We start from the raw sequence: 27,393 nt of genomic DNA on the forward strand, positions 1-27,393 counted from the left end.
CTAAACTAGTTAGTGGAAAGTAAGGGTCGAACCCAAAAGGAAGCACACTAGTTAAACACCAAATTCACTAAACCAAGAGTAAATTAGAGAATTTTTTTGTTGGTTTCTTTGATTAAGGACACTAAAGAAACAAAGAAAGAAAGATAAAAAAGATTAAACCAAAGATAAACAATGCTAGGGATACGGGGGTGTCAAACATGATTAAACAAAGGTGGACAACGATGATTATCATGAAGAACATGTCATAGAATGCTAAATTCTACTTAAACAACTCACTTTCATGCAATTGTTTAAGTAAATCAATGAACTATGTCTTGGCATAATTAAGATCACTTTCATGCATCCAATTATTCACTAATCAAGGCAAGAGATTAAGAGTGCACAATACATAAAAATCTACTCAAATAATTCATTTTCATACAATCATTAAAGTAAAGGTGATCTTAATCTAATTTAAATCACTCTCATGCATCTAAATTAGGGAACATCAAATAATGTGCTACTAATATTCTCAAGCTATCAAAAATCATACATTCATCAATTTATGGCATGAGTTTAATCAAATCATCATCAATCATCCATATTAATACATGTTTTTCACCCCTTCCCCCTAGCTAAAAACTTAGCTTAGTTAAGAGAAGCTAACCATAATAACAAAACTAAAAAAGGATTTAATAAGCACAAAACTAAACATGACTAAAAACAAAGAAAAACAAATCCAACAAGGTCAACTAAAGAGATAGATGAAAATAAACAATATCAAAGCAAATAAATCAAACTAAAAGAAAGGACTAGAGATTACTAAAGCGAAACTTGATTAAAGATGAAAACTTGAAACTTTAGTATTGGATTGAAATAACCTTGACCATGTCTTGATTATGAAGAAACTTGAAGAATAAGCTACTTTCTCTCTCTAAAATACTAGGTCTAATTTTTATTTAAAATAAGATGCTTACAAAATTCAATAAGACGGCTATTTATATGCATCTATAAACTGGAAATAAAAACCCAAGGAAAGGCATCTCTCGCATTGTTGCTCCCTCTCATGAAAGGGTACGACTTCGTCTAGCCCAGAAGGCCACGCCTGCAGGAGGAAGATGGAGAGTCCTCTTCAGTTGAGGAGAGGCCGCAGAATGGGAACATGTTAGAAGCCAGCCTCGAAGTACCGTGCCCGCGTGTCAGTGAGGTGAGACCTCTCCCAGGGCGCAGCTAGGCATCTATTGAAATTCTGAGCAACTGCAGACCAGCACCCCGCGCTCGCAGCTCCTATAAGGCTGTCACCTTCTCCTTGAGCATCTATTTCCCCTACATAGCTCAATATGAAACTATAGGCTTCTCCAAAAGGGCTTACAATCTCCAAAACAACGAAGAAAAACTAAGAGAATTGAAGAAAAGGAAGAAAAAGAGGGGAAACACAAGCAAGGACAAAAGATCACAAAAACGAAGATAAAAAGCTTTAAAATGGATCAAATAAGTGCAAATGAGGGGAAAATCCTTAGAGAAAGAGGATAAAGGAGTGGCATAAATGCCACTCATAAAAATCCCCCACACTTGATTCTTACTTGACCTCAAGCAAAGAACACTAGAAGAGTAAAAGCTAATAAAAAAGAAAAGCAGAATTTGTTTTTAGCATAAGCAACAAGCCATTTGAAGCTCAAGGTCGCTAATGAGGACAAGTTATGATCTTGGTTTCCAAAGATTTTTCCCCCCAACTCTCACAAAATTGCGTTCAAGACAAACTAAGAATTAGAACACAAGATGATGAATCAATAAGCACATGCAAATCATAATCAAATCAAGCTTTTAAAGACAACAAGCACAAGTGAATGGCAAGCTTTCTAAGTAGTAAAAGTGAGCTTGCAAGGGGATGCCAATGAATGACTGAAGGATAAATCATGTTAAGCATAGAGATCTCTTACATGTGCCACCCCCCCCCCCCCCCCGAATCCATACATTCTTACTGCGTTCCCTCATCTAGATTCAAATCCACCCTTGGAGGTAGCATCTCATGACTACTCAAAGGAGCCGGAACAAAAATTAAACAATATAAAATAGGGGAACCCGACATCTTACCAAGTCATTCCTTTCACCATACTTAAAACCTCCCTTCCGCCTCCGACTAGAGACTCAACAAACCTAGGTCAACAGAACATTGAAAGGGTTGTAGCGTTCAATATGGGGTAAAGGTGTGGAAAAATTTGGAAATTGGTGCTTGGCCTAATCGTGAAGCGAAGGGTGATCAAGCCTCTTTTTAAAAATTAAACATCTACCAATTTTCAACTATATTGCCACAAATTTGAGTCATATTGCCGAACATTATGAACTTTCATCCTTTCCTTTCATCATCATTCAACAACTTTTTATTATCGTTTTCATTTTGAAAATTTTCCATTCTACTTTTTTTTTTTACTTTATTCCAAAGTCCTTGCCTTTTATAACAATGGACGGATTTTTCTAGGATTTACACTTGCTTTTATTGAACAAATATTCACAACATCACAATCTCACTTTCTATTAAGAACCATTACCTTTCACATTTCAAATTAAAACATCTATAAGCTTTCGAGGCTTGAATTTCCAGATCTTAAGGGTGAAAGTAAAATAAAAGGCCATGGGCTTATAATGTGCAATAATTAAGGAGGGGAAAGGTTCAACATGGGAAGAAAAAGGAGCAAATGCAACCAAAAATACAATAAGATAAAAGCTAAACATAGAAAACCAAATAGTCACCAAATGAAAGAATGTTCTTTGCCATCCCTAAGTTAGTTCAATCGCGCTCTTGGGAGTTAGACGTCATTTTCTAGATTCAAGCATGCCTTGGTAAGGATCGTACGCCGCTCATACTAAGAAATGTTGGAGTCTTGAACAATGAACCTCACAACGGGTTACAAAAACTACCTCTAGGGCTTCAAATCCCCTAATGAAAGCAATACTTTCTTACCACAAACAAGTGAAGTTTGGTTCGATGGGCCTTACGAGTTCTAAACCGGCTACCTTAGCATGGACCTATCCAAAAGTCAATCGATGGCAATCCCGAAGCATGCATCAAACTTTTAAAACTTAGTAAGAAAGACATTTAATCGCATAAGTTAACTTTTATTATGCTCAAAATGAAGATGAAAGAACTAAAATTTTCGTGGTTTGTCTTGAAACAATAAAGTCATTTTTTTTTTCTTTGTAAAGAGGAATTTGAATAAAAGCAATAAGAGGCAAGTAAACATTTAATTTCCAATCGACAAACAAAGATCATTCGGCATCATACCAATGAACACCACATTACGTAGAATATAATACATACAACCTCGAACAATCTACTCCACCCTAATCTAACTATCTATGCACACAACAGTAAATGAAAGAGAGTAAAGTAAAGGTCTCACCCAAATGTTTCTTGAAGAAAAATACAGCAACCAAACTATTTACCATAACTTGATATGTTGCTTCCAATGTTCTTCAAAGCTACAAAAGAGAGAGATAAAAACAGAGATAAAAACTATAAAAAAAGAAAGGTTAGAGAAAAATCTACAAACTTAAACAGAGGGCACAACCAAATACCCAAATCATCATCCAATCATCATCATCATCATTATCAACAATCAACAACAATATAACCAAAAACTATAAAACCCAACACCTAACAACAATACCAACATAAATCCTTTAAACGTTCTTATGAATCCTTGGTGCCTTCCCCCACACTTATCCAAAACTACTTCCTTTTTACTTAAACACCCCCACTCTAAATAAGAGCATTGTCCTCAATGCTTCACATGAAAATAAACACACAAGGGAGGGATCAAAAGGGGAAAGGAAAACATGCATACCAAAGGGGAACTATTGGCCATTAGGGTCGGCATCATCATCATCATCCCTATCATAAGAAAAGCCCAAGAGGGGGCCACAGGGATCCCAACATCCGGTGTAACTAGGGGTCCACCCATAATGACCTTTGAAAAGGTCAAGCTGGGATTGGGTCAATTGGTCATATGGCTCGGGTTGCACAAAAAACGAAGGCTAAAAGGGATCAACGTAGGGGTAGTTTGGGCCGCCCCTATAATAACTCCCAGCCAAAACCTGATAGTCATAGTAACCAGACTCATCGGAAAACTTACGGCTTTGCTCATCGGGGTTTAAGACATCCGGCTAATAGCGGTACGTAGGTTGGTTGTCACCCCCCATGATGGCACGATCCCGTGTTTGGCTAGCGCATATGGATATTTGACCGAAGGAGTGACCTCCCCCCTACGTACACTAACATCATATAAAGAGTTAGTTTAAAAAACGTTATGTTGGTGAGAGGCAAACATACCTTGCATGCTAAGTTGCATGCTCTTTATTTGAGCTCTCATCGCTGCCATCTCTTTTAGAAATTCGGGTTGTTGTTGTTGTTGTTGCCTTCTTCTTCTTCCTCCTTCTTGATGATGTTGTTGCTGTCTTCTTCTTCTTCTTCCTCCTTCTTGATGTTGTTGTTGTTGTTGTTGTTGTTGTTGTTGTTTTTCCTCCACTTCATCTTCTTCCTCACCTTCAACATTAATCTCCTCATCACTAGTGGAAAAATTGTCATTCGTAACAGGCTATTTGTAACGGGCAAAGGTATGCCCGTTACATAAAATACATCTGTAACGGTCAAAATAGGAGTTCGTTACAAATATATAATATTCGTAACAGGAAAGATACTGCCCGTTACAAATATATAACATTCGTAACGGGCAAAAAATTGCCCGTTACGAATACTATATTATTCGTAACAGGCATATTGTGCTCGTTACGAATACTTTAGTCCAACTGTTGGGAAAGGAGCCCATTAGTTATTGCCATTAGGGTTTTCACTCTCCAGCCGTCACCCCTCTTTATCCTCTCTCCTCCATCATTTCCACACACTCTCTCTCTCCCCTCTTTCTCTCTCTTGCTCACGTACTCAATCGCTCTACTTCTCTCATTTCGACGGTAATAAACCGGCGCCATGACCATTACTTCTCCTTCCACATACTTCTCTCATCTCGGCGATAATAAACCGGCGCCTGAACAATTTGTGAAGAGCGTCGGGGTGGTTTCATGGGTTTTGCGGGTTTGTTTTTGTGGGTAATTCATGGGTTTTGCGGGTTTGTTTTTGAAGAACAGTTTTCGAACACTTTTCTGGTTTCGTGGGTGTAAATCTGGGTTCGTGGTGGTCGGATGGCTGTTGGAAGTGTACGACGGTGGTGATGGTAAGTGTACGGCGGTGGTGCTTTTAGGGCGCCGGAAGATTTGTTCCTTGATGGCTTGATTATCAAAATTCTGGTGCTGAAACTGCTGGGTTTTTGTCTTTCCTTGGTGCGACTAATGTTGCGTTTGCCGCTGCTCTTGCTGTTGCCGCTTCCCGTTTTTGATATGGGTTCTAATCGGTTTGAATTTAGGTAATTTCTTGATTGTCTTTGGGAATTTCAGATCAGATCAATGTTATCTTTTATGTTTTTTTTGTTTGATTTATAATTGAGATCTTAGAATAGAGAAATTTTCCTTAATTTGTATCAATCTAATTACGGATTTGTTATAGTAGTACATATGAATTTTTTTGTTACATGTTCATATTACCTGGTTGAGTAATCTGTTACTTTTAGGTTTACTGATTTGATTTTATTCATTTCATAAAATTATTGATTTACATTGCGATGATTATATGTGTGTGAATTGTTAGTTTTGAAGAATTTAGAACATATATGAAATTTCGAGTTTAGAGGAGGGAATTGGGATACAGTGCACTAGGAATTTGGAATCTCAAGTTTATATTTTTATTAATCAAATTGAAGGTGCAGTTTTCTCCTCTGCAGTTTTTTTTTTTTTTTTTTTTTTTTTTTTTTCATTTTTTTTTTCCAAATTAGTTGATTGATTTTACATGTTTAATTTAATTTTTTCCATTGGGTGGAAATAAAATATAAATTCATAATGTTTTAGATGGATTCGAATTAAGATTTTAATTTATTTCTTGCTGAAAAGTCCATTTGATTTTTCATAAACGAAATCATAGTTAAAGCTGGTAACACGATATTGTAATTATAAAAGAGTGTTATAAATAATACTGTAATTATAACAATATTGAATGGTAAAATATTTATTTCAGGAATAAAAGGGGAAAGTCAGTGATAATTGATCCGGCTTTATACAGTCTAAATAAATCACAGATTTGGTGGGCTGTTAAACAAAGGGGTCTTCCTAGTTCCTTTAAGCTTTTCACAGGTTAATTATTTATATGAGGTACTCCATTCTTTTAACTCCTATTTTTCTTAAATAAAAAAGGAACTAATCTATTACACATTTTTAGTAGACAAAGACCTCACTAATAAAAATGATTAGGATGATAATTACCGAAGGAAAAGGTTTCATGTGTCAAGTCTCACTGCTGATTCTTTTCTACTGATTGATTTCCTAATATATAATTTTCATTTACAGTGGTAATGTATTGCGCTTAACACCCCATGATTCTACATCTTCATGGAATCTTCTCTCCCTTGATGAAGATAATATCATTGCTAGTACGTCCATTACTCTTTCTTCAACTTTTCTTTTTCTTTTTTTTTCGTTGTGTGAATGCACTTTTTTTTTCCTCAATTCTTAGCTTTGAGAGTAATTTCAGTTTGTAGCAGCCTAGTAGAGGTTCGAGAAATCAAATATGGTTCGCTTCTTAAAGAATCTTGAACAAGTGCTTTATGGGGTTGGCAAGATGTGTCTGGCCTTGCTTTCAAATGCTATAAGGAGGTTCACTGTTTATTTTGATGCATTCATTTATGCACTTGCATGACTGGGAAGTGTGTGCAACACTATTAATGAGTAATTAATTGTGATTGCAGGTCGAATCCTTGTTGTCTTCCCTTCAGTTCAGCATTATGAAGGTTTCTGTGAGGGACGAATCAGGGAACTCTTCTGAAGGTAGCTTTTAAATGTCTTGTTAAAATGAAAACATGCCCTTGCTTCTTGAATATGTAGCTTCAAAATGCAAGCTCTTGATTTTTTCTTTAATTAGTAAGTTTTAGTCACTTAATTGTTAGTAAAATTGATGTATATTGAAATTCAAACTGATGTGCACTAAGATTATTGTTTGATGTGAATGTGGTAGTATGAGTTCATTTATTGTTAGAGATATGAATTCGGATTTTTAATATTTTCGGCTTTTTGATTGAGGCTTTACCGAATTGAGTAATTGATGCGGCAATATTATTGGAATTGCTTGTTGTATCAGTCTTAATTTATGGTTGAATGGATTAGTGTAATATTGCTGTAATTGCTATAATATGTATGAGAATAATGATTGGTTTCTGATTATTATGTTGGTGGTTGATACATTAAATAAAGGGGGCGTGTGTTCCATTTAAGTCTAGTGTAGGGATTGATTAATCAACTTAGCTTGTTATTATAGCAAATTGGAACAAACAAGTTCCTTTTGCGCGTTTAATCTGGTTTCCTATTGGTGATTTTCTTGGCATGATGCTCCTCCATGTTGTTTTGATAAACATCAGTTGTTTGACATCCAGATTAAGACATTAAATCGGGCTCATTTGCCTACTACATATGAATCCTTCTGAATAATGTTTATTAAACTCTGAGTTGTGTAGGAGATAAAAGTGATTTAAGATTAGAATATTGAGGCCATGAGAGTCAATATTATGACTATCAAATAGGTTGAAGAGTGTGTAAAATAGTACCAATTTGTTCAATCTTTACCCTGATTTTGACAAGGTTACATGTGTTAACTAAACATGCTTGTTTATTCTGTCCACCAAGTGTTTTTTTCATCAGTTTCTCATTATCATTAATCTAATAGAACTTTGCTTCTTTAAGATTTCTACTGCCCCATCTTTTATTGTAAGGCCCGGGTAAGCCCCCCTTGGATCCATCTATGATCGGTTGTGGGATCCGCCTCTTGGTTTTCCCAGATTGGTCAGAGGAAGACCTACACAATTCTACTGTCTCCAAACTTGAGGGCCTTAGCTTGCTAACTCGATCTATTGAAGGTAAAGAGTAAACATAGACTTGAATATGTTCAACTAGTACTGCATAATTATAAGCTGGTATAAATAGCTGAATCATGTCAAAATATGTGTTTATCCTTTCATGTGAGCTACTAATAATGGTTAGAACAACTGTTTGGTAACAGATTACAATAATTTCTAGTGGTGTAACATAAACGGGATCACTTGAATTGAGGTAGAATCCGATCCAAGTCTTTGTCTCTTTGGTAAATTCACATCCGACTTAAGAAAGTGACATAATATGACTTGGCAACTATACTCTTCAGTTGATGTTCATTAAACTGTTATATTTACTAATTAGAACTTACCGATTAAAAGTAACCTCTATTTTACACTTGTTTTATAAAGTAGTAGAGAACATGGTCTTAGTTAGGGAAATGGTGTATGGTCACATGATATATGTTAATAAAATTCAAGTTTTGAGGCACTCTTTCGATCAGCATGATCAGTAGCTACATTAAGTGCCTTCCTATTGTTTTTGATGGCAGCATGTGTCCAACAATACTTCAGTGACTCAAAATTAGAAGCTGAAAAGATAATTTGTTTGACGATCCAATCTATAAAGATATTTTAGATTCAAAATTTGCCGATGAGGCCCTAGTAAGGATGCATACTATGCATAAACTTACATAGGACAGTATTTTATTGAACAACATATTGTGGTTATACTGTTGGTGCCTTGCACAGATTTTTGTAGACCGAAATACAGGTACTGCAGTTACATTTCTAATTAATCACTAGAGTAACCTTTATTTGTTAATCTATGTGAAGTTTTTCTATGTAGCCTCAATGATGTTTTACTTTTATTTGCTAATCTATGATTATTTATTTTTTTTTGATGTTTTTAGGAGGCAAGAAAGTTCTATTGATGCTGCTGAAGACAGAGACGTTGGTGACGAAGAAATCAAGAATGCAGTGTTAATCCTTTTAATGTTGAGGATAGAGGTAAAGAAATGTCCAAGACATCATGTACCAAAAGATTTACTATGGCTCAAGAAACAGGATGTACTAAGGAAGCAGAAGATTTGAGCATATATGGAAATGAGACTCTGAGAACTGCTATTCACGAAAAGCTTGATTAAGCTCTTGAACAAGAATTTTGCCAACAAAGTAATTGGCAACATACTTTTTCTTCAACTTTTGACCTTATTGTCTTCATTTAAGAAGGCTCTAACTTATTTTCTAAAATTTTCCTTTAATCTATGTAGTTATGTCTGTTGGTTTAATCAAGAAGAACTTCATTTGAAATCCAATTTGGTGTATATGTTATGTTTGATATTATGTTTGTGGCATGAAATATTTGGATTTGTTATTAATTATTATAATAATTTGGGTGGTAAATGGAAAGAAGAATAGGGGTATTTGTAACTAGCACCTGAAATGCTAGTTACAAATGCCCCTAATTTTTTGTCTTATTAAGAGATTATTCGTAACGGACATATCAGGTGCCCGTTACGAATAACTACTTATTCGTAACGGGCACTTACAATGTCCGTTACGAATAACTACTTATTCGTAATGGACATTGTAAGTGCCTGTTACGAGTATGTAGTTATTCGTAACGGACATTTTTAGTGCCCGTTACGAATAAGTAGTTATTCGTAACGGACGGTGCCCGTTACGAATAATAATGGTCATCCGTAACGGCCGCATACGTAACTGACGCTGCCCGTTACGGATGGGCCCTTTTTGCCCGTTACGGATGACGACCTTTATTCCACTATTACATCCACTTCATTTACCTCTTCCAAATCCACCTTTATTTGATTGGGAAGTACCCACGAGTCTTTCCTTACCCACCAAGGGTTAACAACTCCCTCTCTTGTGCAGGAAGATAATTTTAGCTTAGGGAGGAAACAATGATGTTTGCGGGGATACTAAAATACTACAAATCTTGTCAATGTTGGCCGCTTTGATGAATTGAGTCGCTTTGAGTTGCTCACATTGAACTAAATATCACTCCCGTCGCCTTTCCCCACTATGCTGCAGGAGCGCAACTTCTCCTCATGACCCAATTTCTCCGCTAATCGAGTCACCATAGCCCCATAATGAATCTCCCTTGTCTTTGTTCTCGGAACAATAGCCTTAATGAATTGGGTGAAGATATATCCCAAATTAACTCTATGTATGTACTCTAGCTTAGATGCAAGCCATAGAATCCAGACATCTTCCAAAGTTATCTTCCCCAAATGTTGTTTGTAAAAGACCATATACCTAAGAATACGGTGAAGTAATCTAAAAATCGGGTGCATGGTCTCACTTGCTAATGACCACTTAACATCAAATTATTTTTTCGGGAAATACTCTTCTGCCAAAGAAGAGGGTTGTAATCAATTGTTTCTCATACTTAGGTAGGAAGATGTTGGCGTCAGGATTTAAGTCGAGGTACTTGTTGAATTGTCGGAGGGACATGGTCTCTTTTTTCTTACAGAGTTAGAAGGAGATGGAAATGTTGTTGTTTCTTGTGGCATGGGTTTCAAAGAGGCTAAAAACTCAAGGGTAGGCTAAGGATAAGTGTTATAGGGTTTTTTTTCAAAGGCTTTTAGCCTAATATTGTTGAAGAAAACCAAACAATATTCATCAATTTCTAATTTTATAGTTGTGGGTCGATGATAGTTGATGAGTGACATTTATGTCACTCTTAGGGAGTAGTTTTAGAGTCATTTTCGTGTTTATTTTATCTTATTTTTCCTTTCTTTCTCTTTAATAAAGTTTCTAGTTTATTTTGGTAATTTTGTCGTGTTTTAATTCTTTTCGTAGTTTTTAGTTTATTTTCGTATTTTATTTGATTTTGATTTGTTATATTTCGTTCTTTATTTTGATGAGTGGCATTTATGCCACTCTTTTATCCTTTTTCTCTAAGGATTCTCCCCTCGTTTGCACTTGTTTGGCCCTCTTTCTAAGCATTTTTACTTAGCTTTGCTTTCTCTTTTCTTTCTCCTTTATCCTCTCTTTTCTTAGTCTTCCCGCTTTGTTCTTATTGTGCTTTTCATGCTTATGCTTTGTAGGAACCATCGAGATTTTCAAGAGGAGGAAGCTAAGCTCAAAGGAAGCTCAAAGGAAGCTAGAGGAAGCATGATTCAGAAGAGGTTCGGCCGAACCTCTTGATGGTGTGGCCGAACCAAGGTGTGGCCGAACCTGCTCAGTGGTTCGGCCGAACTTCGAGGCAGGGACAAGATGAAAATTGGCAGTTTTGCAGGAGTGGCCGAACCACAGAAGTTCGACCAGACCAGGATCAGGGAGGTTCGACCGCACCTACCCATGGTTCGGCCGAACCTACCCTGTAGTTCGGCCGAACCTACCCTGTAGTCCGGCCGAACCTACCCTGTAGTCCGGCCGAACCTTCCCATTTGTTCGGTCGGACCTCTCCTTTTCTCAGCTGACTCTATACGGACTATATAAGTCCCTTTTTTTAGAACGTTTTGGGGGATGGAATAACTATCTATTCCTCTCCCTAGTTAGTTTTAGTTTTAGGTTAGATTAGGATTAGTCTTCTTTGGTAGAGAGAGAAAGTGAGGTTTTCTTCATTAATGAACTTGGATTTTGAAGAAGGAGCTTGTTCAATCCTTTGTAGACCTTCATCTTCAGTTAATGAGCAATTTCTTACTCTCTCTCCTCTATTTTTATTTGTTTATTTTGATTATTATTTTAGTTGTTGGTATTGCTTGTTGATCATGTTGATTCTTGATTATTTGTTGATCAATCTTGTTATTATCATGATTAGTGAGTAATTTCCCCATTAAGGGGATGGTTGTGGTGTAGTTGGACCTTGAGCATGTTCTAGGGCTTAGAATTGATTTATTTGTGATTAAAGTCTTTATATGCTTGATATTCTTTAATCTTCTTGCAAGTGCACATTGTTGGTTGATTAAAGGTGAATCTTTGCTAACAAGAAACGGAAGTTGACTTAGTTGAGGTTCATTACTATCGATTGTTATTTAATAGTACCTCCTAGTATATGGTTCTAATGTGGAAACATAGAGGCTATGTTAGGAGAAGCCAATTGACCCCGGAAGGCGGCTAGATTGGATTCTTAATTTCGATATTCGAGCATGTTTAGTTCATAATTAATTCAATTTCTATGCCTTTGTTTATGTTCAAGTGAATGCTATACCTAAACCATTTCCCTTAATGTTTTATTTCTTGTTTTAGCATCTTTAGACTTTAGTTTATTTATCTCCTATTCCGGACTAGCTTAATTGTCGATAACATTTGGTGGTGTTTACCGTTCTCTGTGGTTCGACCCCTATGCTTGCCTTATACTCGTATTAGGTTTGTTTAGGTTGTATAAATTGTATTTGATCTAGGGATAGACAATTGACGACGCGTTTATTCCCTTGTCAATAGTGTTTGGAGGGTTTGATTTTTCGTGATTGGAGGGCATCGTATTTTGTTTTGTGGTGTTTGTTTGTGAATTTGGTTGGAGGCAAAGGTGCTGGTGGTTGTTTCTCAACATCTTGAGGGGTTTAGGAGGATGAAGCTTGGGGGTCTTTTCCCTCTTACTCTTCTTTGAACCCAAACCAAGAACCATTTTCACCTTCTCAAACAATTAAAGCACACTGCTCCAAAATTAGATCCAACAAATTCACCCATAAATCACACTACAACATAAACCTCTACAATTCAAACACTTCTCAATTCCAAACAACACAATTTGACCACAAGAATTTTCAAATATCAACTCACAATAACAATCAACCAAGAGTTAATCAATGTAAACAAAAAAATATCACCAATTCATGCATGAATAATCACCAAGGAAAATCACAAGAATTAACCATGAAAATCATCATATATATTCTAAAAAATTCAATAAAATCTAGAAAGGAGAAGATTATACCCATTATGAGACCCAAAAATCAACTCCAACTATCCTCAAAGAACAAGAACTCCAATCGTGCTTCTAGGAATGACAATGGTGAACCTCGAAAAATTCGGACCCTTGATGATGGAGATTGAAAAATAATACTTCCTCCGTTCTTTTTTTATTGCACCATAAGGGATTTCACGCTTGCCAGTGCATTACTTTAGCTATCACTATCTTTAATTATACTTTTGTAAATATTATAAAAATTTGATTTTTGAAAAGTAGAGTTCGATACGAATCTAACTAGATCCCACATGACTATATTTTTCCTATTGTATAAATCACAAATGATGGTCAAAGATGATTAACTGAATAGTGTAAAAGTCCTAATGGTGCAATAAAATAAAAACGGAGTAAGTAATGTATTTAATGTTTTGTGAAGTGATTTTGTGAAATTTGAGATGAGATTTAGTGGAATTTGAAGGTTTTTTGATAGTTAGGGTTGAGGATTTGGGGATTTTTAGAGAAAGAGATAGAGAGTGCAATGAGTGAAATAAAAAGTAAATAAGGCAAAATAAGCAAAATGGCTGATTAAATCGGGCTGAAACCTCGACTACCGCGCCCTTTGCTGCTGGGCCATGCCCGCGGATGATAAAGGGCCACGGCTTCGGGCCTTTGAGCCGCGCCTTCTCCTGGGGCGCAGCTGGGCATCTATAGCACCATTCGGAATAGGGGAAAATCAGCAGCCGCACCCGCGGGTTCATGGAGAGGGCCCTCCTTGGGCGCATGCTTTCCATTACACTTGGATCAACAATTTCAATTCTTCCTCCGCTCTCAACTCAATCTTAGCTTGACAAATCACGATCTGAAGGCCTCAAAACCCTAACCACACATTAAGTACCTAAGGGTTCAAGTACATACAAAGAAAAGCCAAATAACATAAGATCAAACTATCAACAATATCCACCAAAATGAAGGAAAATAAGAATTAAAAGAGTTAAGAACTCGTGTTGCTGATGGGCGTTAGAACGGTCGCACATTCCATACTCAATCAAACAAATTTATTAACAAACACCTTACACACCAAGCATAATGATAAGTAAGAGTTCGGTCCACAAGGAACGGGATATGGTTGCTAAAGATCTAATTAAACACTTAAGCTAATTCGAAGTCTATGTCAATTGGGGTTCGTCAAGTAGACAAACAAACTATGATTCTAAATCGATGGGTTAAAGACACTAGCGAATGGGATCCACTCAACCAGGGCAATTAGGCAAACAGGGAGTAAAATAGACAAGGTATAGCAAGGACAATATGTAAAATCAACCTCATGCAATTAGAAAACAACTCACACTACTAAACTTAGATTCCTCATTGGTATAGAAATAGATGATACATAATCAAATTGCAATAAGTAATGCCATACTCAATTTACATTCCCATGTCAAACTAAGCATATCATGCTATCAAGTTCCTAAGTCAAGGGTAGCTAATCTTATCATGAAGAACTAACAAGCAATCTCATATAATCAATTTAATTGCAATACAAACATCAATGCTTCTCCCACATTTGCATAATTAACCCAAAAGGTTGAGCTTCACCCAACCCCTAGCAAGTAGACTACTCACAACTCATGTTTATCAACATGCAAACAAGTATTAGGGTTCTAACTTCTTTAATAATTGGGGAAAAGTGATTAACAATTGAAATAACTATCATCCAATAACAAATTATCAACAACTAAGAAGATTTAAATATCATGCAAGAACAAATAAAATCAGAAATTGAATGGAGAAAAGTAGAAGGAAGTTACTAATTGAGGCTTGGAAATGTTAAATACAAAGTGCCAATTCTTGAGGATGAATCTTGAAACCAACTATTACAATGATTAATTTGATGAAAACTAAGCTAAATTAATGTTTCAAACTAAGAGGAGTTTCTAAAAACTAGGCTATTTGTGTCTAAGTTAAAAATGAACTAAAGGGGAAGTATTTATACTCCCCGAAACACATAGGGATATCCGTCAAAAGAAAACGAATTCCCAGCGAAGGAGCGCCCGCTCCACGGCCAGGAGTGCCCACTCTAGAATGCTGCACGCCCTCTCCAGTTGTCTTCAGAATTCAAACAGTTTTGAAAGTTTGGGGAGGAGCGCCTGCTCCACGGCCAGGAACGCCCGCTCCTCACAGGGTGCACTTGACATTAAGTTTGGCAGAAAGTTTGGAGCGCCCGCTCCTGAGGGGTGCACGCCCGCTCCGGCTGGATCACCCTCTCCATTCTCTAATTTCCTTGCCTTGAACACAAACCATGCATTGAATGCTTGCCAAATTGAGTCAATAGACCTGCAAAACATGGACAAACACAAACCAAGAGAGGGCAAGGTCGAGACAAAACATTTTCATTCAAAAACGGGTTAGAAAGAAAGGAAATGAATGCAAAATCGGGTTTAAATTAACACAATAAGTGGTCAAATTAACCACTTATCAAATCCCCCCAAGCTAGCCAAATGCTTGTCCTTAAGCAATTCACATTGCCCAAAAACAAACCCCAAGATCAATTTGCTCAAAGAAAAGCACATGATAGATTCAAGAATCCTTAAGCAATAAAACTCGAGCTTGAGGTATATGACTAAGATCAACCACGGTCATGACTAGCCAAGGCCTAGCAAACCTTCCCAAAAATACTCAACTCAAGCCTATTCAACACATCTTACCACGTCCTTATCAAAAAGTTCAAATCCCCCCTAATGTTAGTGCCTCGTGACTCCTCGAAGGAGCCGGAAAAACATAGATAAAGCGGGTTTCAAAACACTCGACATCTCAATGAAAAAGTACCTTCTCCATATGCTTGTGAGTCAACTCCCTCCACCGAAAAAGGCTTCCACTACTCTCCTAATCATTGCACAACTCAAGGACTATGACACAAAGCTAAGGCATATATAGAACTAGAAGTGTTTTGCAATTTGAGCCAACTAGAATGTATCGTTAAGAGCAAACCTTAAGAGGCTCCTAACCTTGACCCAAGTTACAACCTTGAATGGATTTTTAAGAGTACACCCCCAATCTTGTTTGGTTGCTAGGGAGGTGACAATACATTACTTCTTGGCATTTTTCCCCCTTTTTTTTCATTCTTCATTCATTTTTTTTTCTTTTTCTTTTTTTTTTTTTGAAAACAAAACTTGGGTATTTACATCACTATCTACTAATTAAAAAGAACTAAAAAAAAAAATAAACTATGGAAATGGTAATAAAAGAAATAAGGGGAAAAATAAAAAAAATAAAAAATAAAAATAAATGCCTTAACCTTTTGTGAATAAACAATACATGAAACCTTTTATCAATACTAAGAGTAGTTTAGGCCACGGTCTTGGGAGTTGAGACTCAAGTTCTCGATCTAGGTACTAAATCAAAGAGGATCCTTGCCACTCACGCAAAATGTAGTAGGCTTGAAAAATATTAAAACCTCACCATTTTTGGAACAATATGGGATCAAATACTACCTTTCGAGGATCAAATTCCTTTGAGATAAGCGACACCATCTTACCACAAACCTAGACTTTAAGTCTCGTACATTCGCGAAATTTATTCTCACAGTAGCCTAAACTAGCTAATTCTATGTTCAACCAAGGGCATCTAAACCATGCTCGAAATTTTATTACAAAAAGAAAACAAGAATCCATTACATACAATCCAATATCATCATTGCAAACCGATCAAAGGCAAGCAAACTCATTTTTTTTCTTTTTTTTATTATTTTTTTTCAAAGCTCATTTTTCAATTTTTTTTTTTCATTTTTAGAAAGCTTAAAATGGGAGAAAGGAGAACTAATTAAAGAATTTGGATATTAGGGTTTTGGATATTAGGGAATTTAAATATTAGAGGGGTTAGAGGATAATAAAAAGAAATTTGGATATTAGGGAAAACCATCATTATTAATCCACACAAATCATCATCAAGAAAGACCAAGAGCAATACCAATCAACCCATGATACCAACCATCATACAAACCAACCAAAGCATAATCATATCAAAGCCATAGATAAGATGCTCCAAATAGCACACACATAAGGAGAAGTGAGACAAAAACATCAATATGCAATTGTTCTAGCCTAGACATGCCATATAATCGTGAAAAGGGGAACAACCAACCTAAAATAGGCATGCAATCTAGAACATAAAACCATATGAATCCTACCACAAGTCCCAAAGGCTAAACTAAGCCTTTCATGCCAAACATTCCACATACCAACTCAAACTTCTCCATACATAGCACATAAAGAACCACAAGAAAGCACATGTCAAACCAAAACCAAAACCTACTTATAGGCACAAAAACCCCCTAAACTTCCCCCTAAACTAGACATTTGAATACCGTTCCCACAAAAGATGGACACAAAGAGGACAACTCTCCCCCCCCCAAGCTAGAACTCGACACCGCCCTCGGTGTTACAAATGACGGGAAAGGAGAGAAGGAAACGGTAAAATCAAAAGTCTAACCCTACTCCCGATCACTCCTCCCTACTCGACGATGGCAAGAAATTGTAGCTAGGATCTACATTGCCGGAGTAGGAAGGTTGATCCACATAAGGAGGAAGATCATAGTTGGGGCAATTACAGTAATGACAGTAATCCGGTGCATTACTAGTGCCCCAACCACCATCATACCCGGGTGGAAACCCAAAGTATCCCCTTTGGGGGTGGTTAGCGATGTCCTCGGGAGAGTCATTCTACCACATGTCTCGGGGACGTGGTAGTAAGAGGGGTCCCCCCTAAAATCACAAACTCCGGGTTGTGTATAATCGTATGGAGGGAAAGAATGTAGCTTCGAAATGGAGCTACGGGGTCCTTGCCAATATGGATAGGTGGGTTTGTTGTCGTTCCAACCCGCAACCGACCCTTCTTAAACGGGTCGGTAAGGATAGTTGACATAGGGGAGAATGTCTCCCCTTTCAACGAGGTTTTTGTAGGACATTTGGGAGACATAGCTTTGATATTCATTTTCTTGAAGAATTATTTGGTTAGAAAGGTTAAGGTGGTGAAAGGCCGACTCGAGGTTAAAGGAGGAAGATGAGGAGGAGGATTGACCGCCCATGAAATAAGGAATGGTAAAAATGCTATGGCGGAGGAGTTGAGATGGTTGATCAAGGTCGGGAACATTGCCAGGGAGTGGCTAATTTGGCACTTGCCAAGTGGTTCCCACGGTGTTCATAACCGCCGCATTAGGGAGAATGCAACGGTGTTTCCCTTTGAACAACAAAGAGTAGGTGGTCACATTTCCCCGGATTTCCACAATCATATTCATTGTGGCAAAACCGGCAAGGTCAAGAGCATTTGGGCCTTCAATTGGAGTTAATTGGTTAACCCAACCGGTGAATCCCAATGCCTTGGCGATGATAGTGATCATCCCACCACACTTAATCGCACCCGTCAACTCCGTGCTCATCTTGATATCGTAGCACCGTTTAATGAATATGTACCCCATATTCACGTTCCCCTCAAGATCCCCCTCAAATCGGGAAGCTATAAAGAGGCATTTAATCTCCTCTTTTGTTAGCTTCTCGAGGTCTTGATTTGTGAAGCAAGCATACCTCATAATTCTCATGAATATACGGAGTACGTGGTGGATGATATGGCTAGCATGGCTAGACCAGGGCGTCAATGTGAGGTACTGCGCGATAGTATTCCACAAGTTACACTCATCGTAACTGGTTAGCTTGTAACTATCGGGTTTGGTTATTTGGTTGCTAACGAGCCACCCGAATATCTAATTGAGGCGAGTTAAGCTTATGGTTTGAGGTTTATGAGGTTTATTGAACATGTTAAACTTAATCTCGCACTCAATGGGCTCTCCTTCCCCACTAGTCTTTCTCAAAGTTAGGGTGGATAGGAATTCGAGAGTTAGTGATTCGAATGTTTCCTCCCTTTTTTTTAAGGAAGTCTAACCATCCAAAATTTGCAGCCAGTTGACGAATTCCGTCGTCTATTCCTAGCATTTGGCACGACTCTTGGTCATAAAATCGTGTTGGAAGCATTTTTCATGTGGATAGCTTTTTGTGGTAACCTTTGGATTTTTCGGGTATTTTTATTAGAGGGGGGGATTGGTTTAATCTATTGTTTTGTTTGGGGTTTCGGTTGGGCTCTCAGAATGACGATTTTTGTTTATTTGAATGCCGGAAGTAGTCTTCCTCTTCTTCCCTCCCGCACCTCCAAATAAACGAAGAACCATTTTGTGTTGAGGTTTGGATTAAAAAGTTAACTCAAAACACCACAAACAAACTCACAAGACACCACAAACAATCTCCGAAACTTCAAACCCCCGAATAAATCCAAGTACCTGCTCACAATGCAATTCAATATAATTCCAACACACCCAACTAACAATTCCAACACAACAATTCTAACACAACAAATTCACAATTTCACACAATTTAACCAATTTTCATGCACAAGTTAATAAAACTTAAGCAAGAAACTAGCTACAATTCTCTTACTCCATAACTAATCACAAGAATCCACAAATTAATTATCAAAGTCAAGTAAGCTTGTTTAAATCACTTAATGATGCAACTAATCACACAACATTCATGAAATAAACAAATTCAAATATAGATTGAAGAAAAACCCTAAGGTTTAAGAGGGAAAGTGAAGTAGGGAAGAAGATTTTACCAATTAGAGTATGAAAATACTCTAAAATCCTCCAATTTACCCAAATTTCCTCCTTCTCTAGCAATCTTGGCCCTTTTCCTTTGTTGTTCTTCAATTTCAACTTGTGGGTCTTCAAAATTTTTGCTCAAATTTGTGAAAATTTGTGGTTTTTGGAGAGAGAATTTGATGGATTTGTGAATTTTGAGTGAAGAAAGTTAGGATTTGATGATGAAAATGAAGAGAGAAGTTGGAGAAAATGAGGGTTTTTAGAGTGAGAAGTAGATGGGAATGAGGAGAGAGAATATGAATGTAAGAATGATTGGTGAAAATGGGTGAAGGAGATTAAAAGGAGGAGTAAGATTCTCTTCGTTTTTTTTTTACCCGGACAGGTGGAGCAGGCGTGCAGTAAGGAGGAGCGCCCGCTCCAGACCTGGGCAAACATACTGACCCCCTTTTTTTTTTTTGTTGAGGAGCGGGCGTGAATATGGACGAGCGCCCGCTCCAACTGACGAAGCGGGCGTGCATGGACTTGGAGCGCCCGCTCCTAAATGTTGGAGAACCTACTGTTTTTTTTTTCAAAAAGGATCACCCTATGAGGAGCGGGCGTGCAGAATTTGGAGCGCCCGCTCCTGGCTTCGGAGCGGGCGTGCAGTTCTTTGGAGCGCCCGCTCCAAATCTTTGAAAAACCTTCTGTTTTTTCCTTCAAATGGGGTAACCCTGTGAGGAGCGAGCGTGCAGAAATTGGAGCGCCCGCTCCAGGCTTCAGAGCAGGCGTGTAGTTCCTTGAAGCGCCCGCTCCTAAGCTGTAGAAAACCTTCTGTTTTTTCCTTCAAAAGTGGTCACCCTGTGAGTAGTGGGCGTGCAGAATTTGGAGCGCTCGCTCTTGGCGTCAGAGTGGGCATGCAATTCCTTGGAGCGTCCGCTCCTAAGCTTTGGAAAACCTTCTGCTTCGGCTGTTGAATTTCACCCTGTGAGGAGCGGGCATGCAATGTTGAGGAGCGCCCATTCCTCACTGCTTATGGCTTAATTTATTTACTTATTTGTTCCTTTTTGCTCCCTTTTTTTTCCTGTATCAAAACCTTAAGAACATAATTCAATCAAATGTTAGCCAAAATCAAATATCACCAACATTCTTCTTTCTTTTCTCGCCCACTCATCAATCTATTTCTCATTTTCTACCTCTCTTCGATTTTTTTTTTCTTTTTTTTTCCTCGGGTTGCCTCCCGGAAGCGCTTCTTTAACATCAATAGCTTGACGACCTCCACACTCAGGAGGTAAGATTACATTGAATTTATTCTATTACACCGACATGAGCACCCTTGTAGTAAAGCTTGAGGCGATGCCCATTCACGTTAAAGGATCTTTTTCCGTCCAAATCCCAAACCTCCACGGCTCCATGAGGAAACACTTCCTTAAAAACAAACCACTCCACCTTGATAAAAGTTTCCCGGGAAACAATTTCATCCTAGAGTTGTAGAGGAGTACCTTATCGCCTTTAAGAAATGCTTTCTTTTCAATATTGCGGTCGTGGCAATCCTTACTGCGATTTTTGTAGTTGCTAGCACACTTATAGGCCTCCAATCTTAGCTCTTCAAGCTCATGTAAATCAAGCCATCTTTGCTCTCCCGCACTAGCCAAGTCAAAGTTAATCTTCTTGATTGCCCATTGAGTTCGGTGTTCAAGCTCCACCGGTAGATGACAAGATTTTCCATACAAAAGACGATATGGAGTTGTGCCTATTGGGGTTTTGTATGCTGTTCTATATGCCCATAGAGCGTCATCAAGCTTTTCCGACCAATCCTTCCTATTCCTTGCAACCGTCTTCTCAAGGATAAAAGTCAAAGTAGCGATAGGGACGGAGAATGATTCAAAACATTCTGCGATCCTAAATCATTCTTGTAATGTCGATACCTGCAAACTAGAGTTAGTTAAAACAGATAAAAGAGTTAACAAACACGTATTTTGCACCGTCGAGCACACGTCTCTAAAGGTAACCGATTGATGTTGCTGCATTGCTGTTGTGACAACCTTCCACAAGCTAGGGAACGTCATCCTGCTATTTTGACGATCTTTCTCAAGCTACGCCTGTAACTTCCTTCAATTCGACCATGATAGTCTTCTGCAAGCCAGAGAACCCTATCGAAGACTGTTTCGCCTGAAACGATCCTCAATTGTTGCGATACTTTGGGTGATGACAATCCTCTTTTCTTCAGAAATAGTTTCCAACACAACTCTTGTATGATGAATGACAATCCGATTTAGGGAAATTTGTCAATGCTTTGTAACAATCCATCTTCGGAAATGTTGCCACGATGAAGCGACAATCCGTATCTCGGAAAAATTTGCCAAAATCCAATTTTGGGAAAAGTTGCAAATGTTTCGTAACAATCTGTTATAAGAACTTTGTTACGATCGACAATCCACGTCTTGGAATATAACTCTTGAAAGAAATCCACCTAGGAAATTTGTCAATGATATGAGACAATCCTTTTAGGAAAATATTGCCACAATTGACAATCCGCGTCTTGGAACATTTGCAATAAAGAGTCGATCGACAATCCACTTCGGGAAAATTTGCCACTTATTGAAATGCATGACAACCCACGCTGAGGAACTTTTGCCAAAATTTATGATGAGTAGAGACCTACGACAATCCTTTAAGAAATTTTGCCATAGGGAACTGGGTGTATGACAATCCAATCTCGGAAAACTTTCCAGCGATGACAATCCAAACTTTGGAAAATTTTGCCAAACAAAGAAGGAGCATGACAATCCACGCTTGGAAACTTTTCCAGAGATGACAATCCAATCTTGGAAAAATTGTCGTATAAGTGATGCACTTGCTTTTGAACCGATGCCTTGGTGCTTGTAATGAGCCAGTGTTTAGGCGCTTAAGCTAAGTGAGATGATCGTTGTCAGGTCAATCACTTACTGCGATTGTAATCGTGTCGACTACAAATCATGTCAATTTGCTTACACTGGCTAACTGGCGTACCAAGGAACCCAGAAATTGCTGTGTGAGGTCCGTATAATCCAATATGAAGGCCACGCATTGTGTCGCTGCACCAACGCCTGCTGGAAAATGTGTCGCCGCACTTTGCTTCTGTCGCGAGGCGACAGATGTTGTCGTTTGGCGCTGGAGTCGGGTCTTTTGTATTTTGCCCTTGCTGGTGCTATTCGTTGCTCGATTTTGCTCCGAACTTTGAACTTGGTCGTTTCCTTTCAACCAAATCTGCTCAAATTTTTTGTAAATTAAAGCTCTTCATCTCTAATTTACTGATCTATGTAATTTTGCTCAAACTTCTCTCATCTTGGAAGAATCTCATGTGTCATATTCGCGGTTTTTCAAAAAAAAATCCGGGAATGTTCTTGCTTGCTAGGATGCACCTGCATATATATCTTTTACTATAGGACTTTGCTTATCTTTCTTTAGGGTTGACCTAAGACTTAGTGTTTCTTGACTCATTGACTGACATGGCTCAAAGTATAAACTTAACTCACTGTGGTTGACTGACTCGAGTTTGACTCGACTAGAAGTGTTTGACACATGTGTTAGACTCAAATCAAGGTGATATGACACGGCATGACTCAACGTACATGATTAGTGTGTGCATTATAGTGTGATCGTGCGACTCGAAAATGCAAAAGAGCAAAAAATTTCCGTCATTTTTGTGGAGGGTACCGACTTTCTCCTGAAAAAGAAAGACGAGAAAAAAGAAAGAATCGAAATTTTTGAAGGTGCATGTTGAATGAGCCTAATCTGTTACCGTTGTCTCTCATAGTATAAGGATTGTAACATCTTAGACTATCGTAGTTGACTCAATAATGAAAGTATTTAGGTGACTTAGGCGCGGAGGCTAAGTACTTCATACTTTGTGATTGATGATTGATGAGTGATATTGTTATGACGAAGTATGCTTCAATTTTCTCTTAAGATTTCATGACAAGGGGTTCCTAAGGGAAGGACTATTTGGTCATGTATCTGTGCAGTGTGTGAAAGTGACACTAAGGTTAGGCTGCAAGAGCTAAGTGTGTGGAAAGATATTATTTTTAGAAGATTCAAATAATGGTGACTCTTAGGCTAGGTAAGCTAATGATGTAAGGATCAAGCCCCCAAGTCTAGCTCTAAGTAGATAGGGATGAGCATAGGAGATTCCTTGATAGGATCATGATGTGTGAATGTGAATGTGAATGCATTTTTATTATGGCCGCACCTAGATGTGAGGTTGCCTACGTATCTGTTAGGAATCAGGCCGAACGTAGATCTAGCCGAACCTCGCACAAGTGTATACCTCAAAATGGTCTTTTTAATGATTGTAACGTGGTTAGGCTAAAGGTTGAAGAAGAAGGGGACAAAAGCTCAAGACCCCAGATAAGCCTCCAAGGTGTGCAGCCTTGCTTTTGAATCTTTATATTTTTATGCTTGAGGCTTTTAACTCTTTTTTAAGCTCTTTTTTTTTTTTTTTTTTTTTTTTTGCTTTAGCATTTATTTTATTTTTATAAGTGTGGGCTATCCCGATTATGCGTTCTATCCCTCACTTGGCATTCATGTTTCTCAGGCACGATACCGAGCACTCGATAAGAGACATAATCTGAGACGTGTTCATATCAAAGACATTGGAACACTTGCCCTTTTGCACACTTTTATTGTTTTTTGCTTATTTTTTGCTACTTTAATCTTTTGAAGTTACTCAAGCTTTTTAAAAATTGCATAAATTGCACACTGTCCCATCCAAAGATAAGGTAGATGTGAGTTGAAGTGTAATACCCCGTATTTTTAAAGCCGTTTACTAATTATTAATTATGGATTTTTCCGAAATATTTTATTATACAAAAATATCTATTAAAGTCCATATATGATTTTTATATTACAAAGATATAATTTTATTACGCTTTATAATTATATGAGTCAACTCAAAGTTGTCAAAATTTCAACTTCCAGTATTTTGCTTCCGAGTTAAACTAACAAGTACTAAAGTATTCCTCCTTCCGTAATCAAAGTCAACCCTTATACTACTCATATTCACAAAATTTATTAGGTCGGCAGCATTTATTGGGTCAACATCATTAATTGGGCCAACTGCATTTATTAGGCCAACAACATTTATTAGGTTGGCTGCATTAATTGGGTTGGCAGCATTTATGAAATTGGTAGGAATAGTTCCTGAGTTGGGGCTATATATACTCATGGATGGAGGCCATTGTAACCATAACATCTCCTCCTCCCTTCCATTTCTTCCTCTGTATTCACCTTCCCTAAGCTTTCATATAGTGGTCGTGAACTCCACCACGAGCACCACTTGCCGCCATCTGGCCACCCACTACCGGCAACCACAGACCACCAAAGGTGACACCACCCACTCCTTACTTCTTCCTTAATTATTTCATCTCTTAGTTTAATCTCCACTAGTTTTAAATACTAATAACTAGTTATTATCTCTAATTTAAGTACTACTACAATGCATGATTATTATTAATATTAATAGTATTATTATTGTTGTTGTTGATGATTTTATTACAACTATATGCTACTACTCTCAACTACACTAATACTACTACTACAACTATTCCTTCTATGTTGTACGTACTACTACTACTTCCTACTATTATTATTATTATTATTATTATTATTATTATTACTATTACTATTACTATTACAATTACTATTACTATTACTACTATTACTATTACTATTACTATTACTGTTGTTATAATTATTGTTGTTGTTATCGTAGTTGTTGCTGTTGATGTTTGCTATTATTATTACTACTAGCTACAACAAGTACTTGCACAAATTACTACTACTACTACTATTAACATATATAAGTACTACTTACTAGCTTACGTATAGTACTACTACTTCCTATTATTATTATTCTTATTGTTATTATGGATTATTAAAGATAGTTTCATAAATACAAGTGTTGATTTTATGAAAAGGTTCTGATAATAAATTTTTCATGCACAACTAGTCAAAGTCGATAGTCTAAGTCTTTGTGTCTATGGGTTGAAAAGTACTTGATTAGGATTATTGTTTTGTTATAGGTGGAATTTCGATTTCGAAATTAGGAGCTCCGTAATTGTGTTCAAAGATCAAGGTACGTACACGTGGCTAGATCTTTTAAAAAGTTACTTTTACATGCAACGTGATTTACATGTTAAATGATTTCGAATCATGTTTAAATGATTGTGAAATATATTTCGGTGAAACATGTTTTAAGTGTTTGATCTCAAAAGTTTAAATATTTCATATGGTTGATTATGAACTTGTACTGATATTCAAGATTTTTTAAAAAGGAAGTTTTATTGTTTGAATTATCCCGAGTATGGGATATTGAAAAGTTTATTTAACAGGATTTACTCCTTGGATCTTTGGATTTTTAACTCCCACTATGCGGAGTAAGTTGAAGACTATGGACTTTGTATGACCTAGTCTTCCCCCTTGATAGCACTATGTAAAGGAATTACTAGCTTGGGGGGTGTGAACACTTAGATGGGAAATTGATTTATGAATATGGATTGATCTATTTTATTCGGAATTATCTTTGGAAAGCTGGTTATTTCAAAAATTGGTTCTTAGACAAGTTTTTTTTTTTTTTTATACATGAGTTTCTATTCAGGAATGGTTTGGATAAAAATCTGATTTATCAAAGTTAAATCTCTTCGAAAGCATGTTTAATTAATGAAATTGATTTTACATGTCTAGCATTTATATGTACTTAGCATTTTGCCTAATACGTATTTGTTTTGTTTTGGCTTAGCCCTACTTATCATTTTGATAAGTAGATAGGTGATGACGATCGGACAACGTGAACTATATACTGCACTAGGAATGATGGGTGGTGATCACCTAGTTTAATTCAGTAAACATAGTATTAGTGTTGTAGTTACTTTGTTAGTCACTTTGAAAGTGTATCAAACTATTATTATTACTATTATTATTAATGAAAGACAAGTACTATTTACCGCTGCAAAACTCTGTTAAGCCTTGCGTAATCACGTGGCGGTAATACTCCAAAGTTACTCCCTAAAGTTGGATTATTACTGTTAATATTTGAGAGTAATTTGGGGGTGTTACAAAGTGGTATCAGTTTTCGGGTCTTAAAAAGATAAAAATTAAAATATAAAACTAATGGGTAGACCTAAGAGGGGCATATAGGATAGAGTTTCGCATTTGTTTTCTGAAAGTATATATTTAAGTAAAAACTACTTTCCATTTTAATATGAAGAAAAATTAATAGTGGGGATTATTGGATTGGCAATGAGCTCTGGCTAGGCAGGACTTGGGCTCAGGGCAACGTCGTCCCTAACCTCTCCTACCCGGGATCTCCTTGGTCCAATTAATCCTCATTATGAATCAAGTATTCAACTTATAACTATATATATATAATATTTCCGAAATTAAAGAGTTTGAAACGTATTCAAAAATGATTTCGAACTTTACGTGAATTATGTGCATTGGACTAAGCAAACGTCCAAACTATATTTTAGAATATAAAGGTTCGAATTAAAATTCGAATTGCATTTGGATTAGTGAAGGTTTATGGATTATTATTCGATAATTATTCCTAAATTAGTAAAGGATTGGAAGGTGAATTGCACTCTTATGTGATGAATTATATGGTGAAGTAGTGTTTGTTGATTTGTATGATATAATTGTATGCAAATTATGATAAATCTTGTGATGATTTATTTTGAGATATCACTTAGTGTTGCTTCTAAAATGGTAATTTAGACTTGCTAGTTAAACTGATGAACGTTTAGTAACCAAGATATTTTGTGAACAGTAAAGTTATCACATCTCTGAGTCTTTATTGGATGGATGAGTAATTTGTCTGTAAATTCATGTGTCTAATTACGACATTATTCAGGATCATGTCTTTAAGGCAACTAATTAAGAAAGGAAGTAGTTCCAATGTCAGCTCTGTCATTAAAAGG

General features: G+C 37.1%; 1 long non-coding RNA gene across 2 annotated transcripts; it reads left to right on the plus strand.

The window, feature by feature from the left end:
• Positions 1–4,851: 4,851 nt before the first annotated feature.
• Positions 4,852–9,421, plus strand: LOC145623961 (uncharacterized). Of its 2 annotated transcripts, XR_014110339.1 has the most exons (5): positions 4,852–5,396; positions 6,101–6,234; positions 6,430–6,512; positions 6,614–6,906; positions 8,855–9,421. It is a non-coding gene; the product is annotated as an uncharacterized LOC145623961 (long non-coding RNA). The 2 variants fall into 2 exon arrangements; XR_014110338.1 differs by lacking the exon at positions 6,101–6,234.
• Positions 9,422–27,393: the final 17,972 nt, after the last annotated feature.

The sequence above is a fragment of the Chenopodium album genome, chromosome 3, assembly GCF_948465745.1.
Source record: "Chenopodium album chromosome 3, dcCheAlbu1.1, whole genome shotgun sequence".
In the NCBI taxonomy this organism is placed as follows: domain Eukaryota; kingdom Viridiplantae; phylum Streptophyta; class Magnoliopsida; order Caryophyllales; family Amaranthaceae; genus Chenopodium; species Chenopodium album.